The sequence below is a fragment of the Myotis myotis genome, unplaced genomic scaffold (genome assembly GCF_014108235.1).
Source record: "Myotis myotis isolate mMyoMyo1 unplaced genomic scaffold, mMyoMyo1.p scaffold_m19_p_31, whole genome shotgun sequence".
Classification (NCBI taxonomy): domain Eukaryota; kingdom Metazoa; phylum Chordata; class Mammalia; order Chiroptera; family Vespertilionidae; genus Myotis; species Myotis myotis.
This window is the reverse complement of record NW_023416337.1, coordinates 1,111,796-1,119,448: the sequence shown is the minus strand read 5'-3', so window position 1 is coordinate 1,119,448 and position 7,653 is coordinate 1,111,796. Positions and strand designations below refer to the sequence as shown.

At 47.3% G+C, this 7,653-nt stretch overlaps 1 non-coding gene across 1 annotated transcript; it reads left to right on the top strand.

Annotated features, from left to right (window-relative positions):
• The first annotated feature begins 4,637 nt into the window (after nt 1–4,637).
• Nucleotides 4,638–4,779, top strand: LOC118652538. Its single transcript, XR_004966658.1, has one exon.
• Nucleotides 4,780–7,653: the final 2,874 nt, after the last annotated feature.

Genomic DNA, 7,653 nt, shown 5'->3' with positions numbered 1-7,653 from the left:
AACAAAAATAAAAGAATGTTTAAAAAGCTGGACTGAAAACTATTCTCATATATTGAAGAGTTAGTGGAGTATTATATACACTACTACAAATTAATAAGAAAAAAACTGTGCAAATGATGGATTAACTGCATTGATCACTACATGCAAGAATGATTTACTGTGCCAATATTCATGGAAGGTCAAGTCAAGACAGTTACAAGGCATCATTTTTCATTAATCAGATGGCAAAGTTTTTCAATATTGTAACAACCTATGTTGGTAAGATTGTGGAAAAACTGGTCTTTCCTACATTCTGAGCAGGAAGATCAATTACTGCAATTTTCTGGGGGGCAGGGGGCAGCGGGGTGTACGTGGACAAATTTGCTAAAACCCTCTGGCTCGGCATTTTTACTTCTAGAACAACTTTTTAGAAATAAAAGTGGCTGTTTGTGAGAAGTGAGTACTATCACACTAAGGTCAACAGGAAAACCTGGAAACAACTAAATGACGATTGATGGGACGATGAATCTATGCTACAAGAGATGGTTTAATTAGTACAAAGATTAAGAAAGGCCCATATGTATTGAATTAGAAAGATTCCCATCCTATATTGTAAGTGGGAAAACATCTCGGAACATTACATATCGCAGGCCCCTCCTTTTGTGACTGAGTCTGTGTGGACCCGTACAGTGTGTATGGGAGAGGGAGAAATGCCTGCTGTGAGTTAGAACACTTAGGAAGGTTCCCAGCAACCTGCCGGCTTTGACACCCTCATCAGATTAGAGAAAGGAGAAAAGAAAGGGCTATTAATGCTCACTAACGCCTCCTACACCTGCGTCCCTTTCATCATCCTGCAGCCATCTATTCCTTTTATCCTGTAAGTTCTCCCCGGACAGAAGCAGTCTTCCATACAGATGCAGAGAAAAGCCAGCGAAATGGATTAAGTTAATTGCTCTTTTCTTCCTCTTGCCTGTATGGATTTGCAAACATTTCTACAATGAAATACTGTTGGAAAAAGACAGGCATACAAGCAAGACAAGACTCGTGTTCATATTGGCAAATGGTGTCTGTTGGCACTTTCTGGTGCTGGTGAGCAGAAGACATCAGGGGACATCATTGTCACATGACCAGTTGGTGCCTGCAAACACCCCCGACTCCCACCCCCAGTTTCTAGGGGACGAGGGTGGTAGAGGGCAGGTGTCCTCACTCATTCACCCACCTCTGCTCAAAGAAGGCTGTGCGTCTGCTCTCTGCTAATGCCACACTGGTCACCTCGAGGGCTGCAAAGGTGGCAGGCACGCCGGCAGGTGCCGCACCCCCACTGACAAGCAGCTCTTCAGACACTTCTGAGCTCCTTCTCCGCTGGGACTGTGCTTTTGAAATGGCCCTCACCACGCGTCCGGCTGGGTCGGATCAGAGGCCGCCTCTGGGGGGAGAAAGCACGCACACTTTTGAGGAGTAGCTCTTCCACCCAAGAAAGTGTCTGGGGCACAGGGATCAGGAAGGCGCCCGGGGCTCTCCAGTGCAATCCCCCGCATTTCACAGCCTGAGAAGCCAGAAGGGAGAGGCAAAGCTGCCCAAATGGAGGGGCTAAGACAGCATTTACACCCACATCGTCTGATCCATAATGGGCCCAGGACACAGCCCACCAGACTCTCCCCCCTCTCCCCCCCTCCCCCGCCCCCGGCCTGAACATCGCAGGCCCACTCTCCCAGCCTCCCTTGCGTTGGGGAATGTGAGTGTGGGTGCCACTCAACACTGTCACTGCTAGTTCGCTGGGAGCCCTACCAGTCCTCCTGCTCTCTCCCTCCAGGTCCATGGGGGGTAGGTGCCCCAGATGGTGGCGGCCCATCACAGGAGGGAGAAACACACTTGGTGGGGTCCACGCTGAGCCCAGTTCTTCGGCAGCTAGCTAGCCCTGTGACCGCAGTGAGTCCCTCTGTTTCCCCCAGCCGGCATCATGCCCCCAGTATAGCATTTGCTATGGGGAGTTTGCTGAGAGTGTTATCAGTACCCACGTGTTTTATTCACACTCATGCTTTCCACCTGATCCATGTGACCAGTGAATGCGGGGTGACAGAAGGCGTCTGGATGTGTTTACAGAAATGAGTCACTGTAGAACCAGACGGTGAGTCTAGCCCCTCTGGGTGAGAGGGGTCCCAGGCTCCTTGGCAACCACACAAACATTGGCATCTACAACATATAGGATTCTGATGGCAAAACGCGCCAGAGACCATCCATATACAATACGGAAGGGACACGCGGTGCAGGGAAGATGCAAATGGAGCAGGTAAGACCATCCTGAAGGAACAGGGATCCGTATGAAAGTAAATCCTGAAGCCCAGGGGCTGAAGGAGCAAATAAACAGCCCGGTGGCCTCGGAACCCCCACTCTCGGCCACAAGTCCTTTGAGGAGGCGGGAGCGGGAGCCGGGGCGAGGACGGTCCTGCTGTGCGGCACACCGCCAGGCTCCTGCAGGAGCACCCTCACCCTTAGACATATGCTTTCAGGGGGAGGATTCCACAAGTCAAATACATTTAACTCATGTCTCTGTGCGGGGGAGTGGTGTGCATTCTTAAAGTGGGTAGCTATTGAAGAACACTTTTCCAAAAATGTTATACTGAGTTCTGCCCCACCCACAGGCTCATGCATCTTTGGTTTCCAGGTGTTCACATTTTGACCTGGGTTTGCATCTCTTCAGATGCTCAGCGGCTTTGTGCACATCTTTTTCAACAATATTTGATGGTGCAGAAGGAAATCTGGGTGTGAAAAAGTCACTTCGCCAACTGTACGTGTGTGCACCTCTCCGTGTGTCCAAGTGCTTCCTCAAATGTTAGAGCTGGTCTTACCCTTGCTTGAGGTCACATTCATAACTTTGAATAACTTTCTTGATTTGTAAAATGGGAACGTTTGGGGGTTGGTAAGTGGACAGGCTCAGCGCAGGTCACCTGTGTCCTCGGGGTCAGATGCAGGGAAAGGGAAGCATGGGGTGCACTTTGCCCTGTGGGTCCCAACTATTCTCCGGGTCCCTGGGTCTCCCTCCTGATCCAGGGCTCTTGCTCTCCCCACCATGTGTGCAGCCGGTCTGTCAACAGCCCTGCAGCGACTCCAGGCCAACCACTCACACAGAGGCCGCACGGAGCCCAGCCTTCCCAGGCCTGCCACGCTGCCACTGCGCACTCACAGGCTGTCATTATTCCTAGCTCCTCCTGCAGCTGTGTAAGGCCCAGTGCTCACACACACACACACACGCACAGTCCATGTCACTGCAAGCAGTTTTATTTCCCAGATGAAAGCTAATTAATATGGTACCTACTTATATAAAAACAATGGGTATAACATCATGTCCAGAAGCTTGACCAACCAGAAGGAAGTCAGTCCTGCAGGGGTCGTCTTGGAAAAGGTTGCGCCCTCCCCCAGCTGTTTCCCATGAGGCCTGAGGGAAGAGCCCACCCTCAGAGCACCAGGAGCACCCAGCAGCCCTCAGTCCTGGGTTGCTGAGGCGGAGGCCACGGCCTGGTAGAACTCTGGGTCTGGCCCAACAGGGGGCGTGGCCGGCCTTCAAACCAGACCCTGACAGTAGGGAGGAGGCAGCCCCATTCCTCACAGAATCTGCTGTTGGATAGCTTGCTGTCAGTGGCCTGCCAGCCAGGAACCCCATTCACCTGCATATCTGTATAAAGTTTTAATACATTATATTAGAGGTCGTGGTGGTACTGTTTTAGCCATAGCGTCTACAGGAATTGCTGCAAATTTACTTCTTGGTGGAAGCACCTTTCATTCCCAACATAAATTACTGATTCCATTAAATGAAACTTCAATTTCTAGACTCGATATAAACAGTGAAGTTGCTAAAACTATTAAAAAGGCCCAACTTCTCATGATTGATGAATGCACCATGGCATTTAGTCATGCTATAAACGCCATAGACAGATTACTAAGAGAAATTATGAGTCTGAATGTTGTATTTGGTGGAAAAGTTCTTCTTCTTGGAGGGGATTTTCGACAATGTCTCAGTATTGTACCGCATGCTATGCGATCGGCCATAGTACAAATGAGTTTAAAGTACTGCAATGTTTGGGGATGTTTCAGAAAGTTGTCTCTTACAACAAATATGAGATCAGAGGATTCTGCTTATAGTGGATGGTTAGTAAAACTTGGAGACAGCAAACTCGATAGCAGTTTTCATTTAGAAATGGATATTATTGAAATCCCCTGTGAAATGATTTTGTAATGGATCTATTATTGAAGCTACCTTTGGAAATACTATATCTATAGATAATATTAAAAATATATCTAAACGTGCAATTCTTTGTCCAAAAAATGAGCATGTTCAAAAAGTAAATGAAGAAATTTTGGATATACTTGATGGAGATTTTCACACATATTTGAGTGATGATTCCATTGATTCCACAGATGATGCTGAAAAGGAAAATTTTCCCATCGAATTTCTTGAATGCCGTGTCATAAATTAAAATTGAAAGTGGGTGCAATCATCATGCTATTGAGAAATCTCAATAGTAAATGGGATCTTTGTAATGGTACCAGATTTATTATCAAAAGATCACGACCTAATATTATCGAAGCTGAAGTATTAACAGGATCTGCAGAGGGAGAGGTTGTTTTGATTCCAAGAATTAATTTGTCCCCATCTGACACTGACCTCCCATTTAAACTGATTTGAGCTCACCTGTGCTCAGTATAACAGGAGAGTCTGGCAGGACACACAGCAACCTCCCTCTCAGTTTAGGAGGGCCGTCCCGAGTATAGGGCTGGCTCTTAAAGGCACAAGAGAACAATTTAAGAAAAAAAAGTAAGAAAAAAAATAAGAATAAAAAAAAAGAAAAGAAAAAAAATAAAAGAAAAAAACAAATTGATTCAATGACGGTTTTCTGTGATGCCAGCATTTGTGATGACTATTAATAAATGACAAGGACAAACTCTAGACAGAGTAGGAATATTCCTAACTGAACCCGTTTTCGCACATGGTCAGTTATATATTGCTTTCTCTTGAGTTCAAAGAGCATGTGATGTTAAAGTTAAAGTTCTAAATCACAAGGGAAATTTGTCTAGCACTCTGAAAGTGTTTTCACTCAATGTGGTATACAGGGAGATATTAGAATAAGTTTAATCACTTTATCAGTCATTGCATCACTGTTGTTTTTATATCATGTTTTTGTTGTTTTCATATCATGTTTTTGTCATTTTTATATCATGTCTCTGTTGTTATATCCTGTTGTTACTGTTTATTTATTAATAAGTTTATATATTATTTTCATATACATTTTACTAATTTCCTTTCATCTCTCACACTTCTATTATAGAGAAAGGGCAAATAGCAATATTAAAATACCTCCGCTAATTAATTCCCTTTTTAAAAAAAATATATTTTATTGATTTTTTACAGAGAGGAAGGGAGAGGGATAGAGAATTAGAAACATTGATGAGAGAGAAACATCGATCAGCTGCCCCCTGCACACTTTCCACTGGGGATGTGCCCACAACCAAGGTACATGCCCTTGACTGGAATCGAACCTGGGACCTTTCAGTCCACAGGCTGATGCTCTATCCACTGAGCCAAACCGGTTAGGGAAATTAATTCCCTTTTAATGTGCATGAATTTTGTGCACTGGGTACTAGTTTATCATAAAAATGTATGAATTAAATCATAAAGCTCTTCCTGCCGCTTCCCTTATGGCGCCTTCCTGCTCATGTGGTGAACAGCAGATGCACTCTTGTCTGCAGCAGCCACAGAAATCCCCTTTCCTTCACCACTGTGCTGGGAAGGAGGGTGACTCCCCACTGCAGAGGGCCCACCGAGACCCTCCCGCAGCAGAGGGTTAGGGAGTGGGGAGGAGTGGATCCCCCCCTGGTGCTCTTTCTGTTTCCTGCAGGCCCACCGCCTCGCACACTGCTCTCCTGGGGACCCGCTCTGCCTCCTCTCATGCTCCTCTCCATCACTGGCCAGGACACGAGCTCTCCATGCCCAGGTGGGCAGGGGAACTGAACAGTGCGCCCGCTCTGAGGAGGGTTAGCCGGGGCGCTGATAGAACAGCCCGGTTCTTTCTGGGCAACACCGATTCTTCTCTGCCCTCTCTCCTGTTCCCCATTTATGTTTAAGCCTGTAAACATTTTGTGAGAAAATGAAAGAGAAGGAGGGAGGATGAGCAGGGAAAGAGGCCAACGTCAGAGTGAGGAAACTGCTGGTCATTGATTGTTCATCAAAGGCCACTGGCCTGCAGACCTCGCTCATTTCCAAGAAAATGTTCTCAGGCTGTCGTTTCCTTGAGTTGTAACCTTGGCCATGTGGCCTCTCTCCTTCCCAAGGAGGAAACGGCAGCACATCTCACAAAATACTGGAGGGCCCCCCCCCCCGCCTCCCCCTCCCCGGCGTGAGCAGACTCGGATGGGGGAGGCGGGTTTGGGGGGAGGGAGTGGGGACCAACTCCGAGCGTCCACTTTCTAAGCTTTAAGAAAGATGGTGACATCATCCAATGATATTTTGGGGAGGAGTGCTTAATGGCATGGGGAAATACACACCATATATTTAGTTTTAAAAACATGACAAAAATATTACAAAAATTATAAATAAAGGACACACGCAGTGTGTATGTACTTACAAGACATCAAATATACACATTTGTTATTTCTGGGCAGTCAGATTTTGAGGGTTTTTTTATTTTCAAATGTTTTACAGTAACTACGGATTGTGTCTATAGTTAGAAAAAATAACAAGTGCTATTTTGTAAAAGAAAGAGAGAGATGTCTAACTTGGAGGAAAAGACCTCACCCTAGTGACACAGATTCCCCAAAGCGCCAGGAGACATGGTCTTCACTCAACTTGCCAAACTCAGACTGTGCTTGTCCTTCCAGCCTGGCCCTCCTCAGTTCTTCTCTGTCCCTGATTATCCCTTCACTCACTGAGGTAAAGAAGCTCACACCCAGCCACCGCCCCTTGTCCAGCACAACGCCGGCGGGAAATTTGACATTCTAAAATCTTCTAACTCTACCCCCTCCTCTTCTTACCTCCAGCTGTACACTCCTTCACCTCCCACCCGAGCCCAGGCCTCATCATTCCTCTGCCCTGGACCACATGGCAGGGGCTGAGGTCTGCTTGCTCCATTTGCTCTGCTCAGCGTCCTCCCTCGCCGCCCACCTCCTGTATTGAGGTGGCTGCTGGCGACCATTCTCTCCTGAGCGTCCACCTCCAGCTGCAGGCCTAAGACAGGTCGGGTACAATAGAAGGAAAATTTTGGATCCCACCCACCACACCTGATACTTCCCTGGCCTGGCCTTCACCATTTTGGAAATGAAAACATCATTCACTTAGCTCATCCCCCAAATCAGACGGTACCCAGCTCATTCATCAGTGTGAGGTCTCGTCAACCACAGCTCCAAAGTACACCTCAAATTCTTCCATTTTATTCCACTTTCATGGCTACACCCAGAGTCCCTGCCAACACCACCCCTTGCCTAGAGCAGCAACCTCCTCGCCGGTCTTCCTGCTTCCATTCCTCACCACACAATCCACTGTCGCACATAACCCGGGGACCTAAAGTCCAGGTGGGGCAAACACCGGGTCGGATGCCCCCGCGGATTCGCATGCACAGGAAACAAGTGCACCTTCTCCTGCGAGGCTCGCCGCTGCCACTTCCCAGATGCTCACCAGGTTCC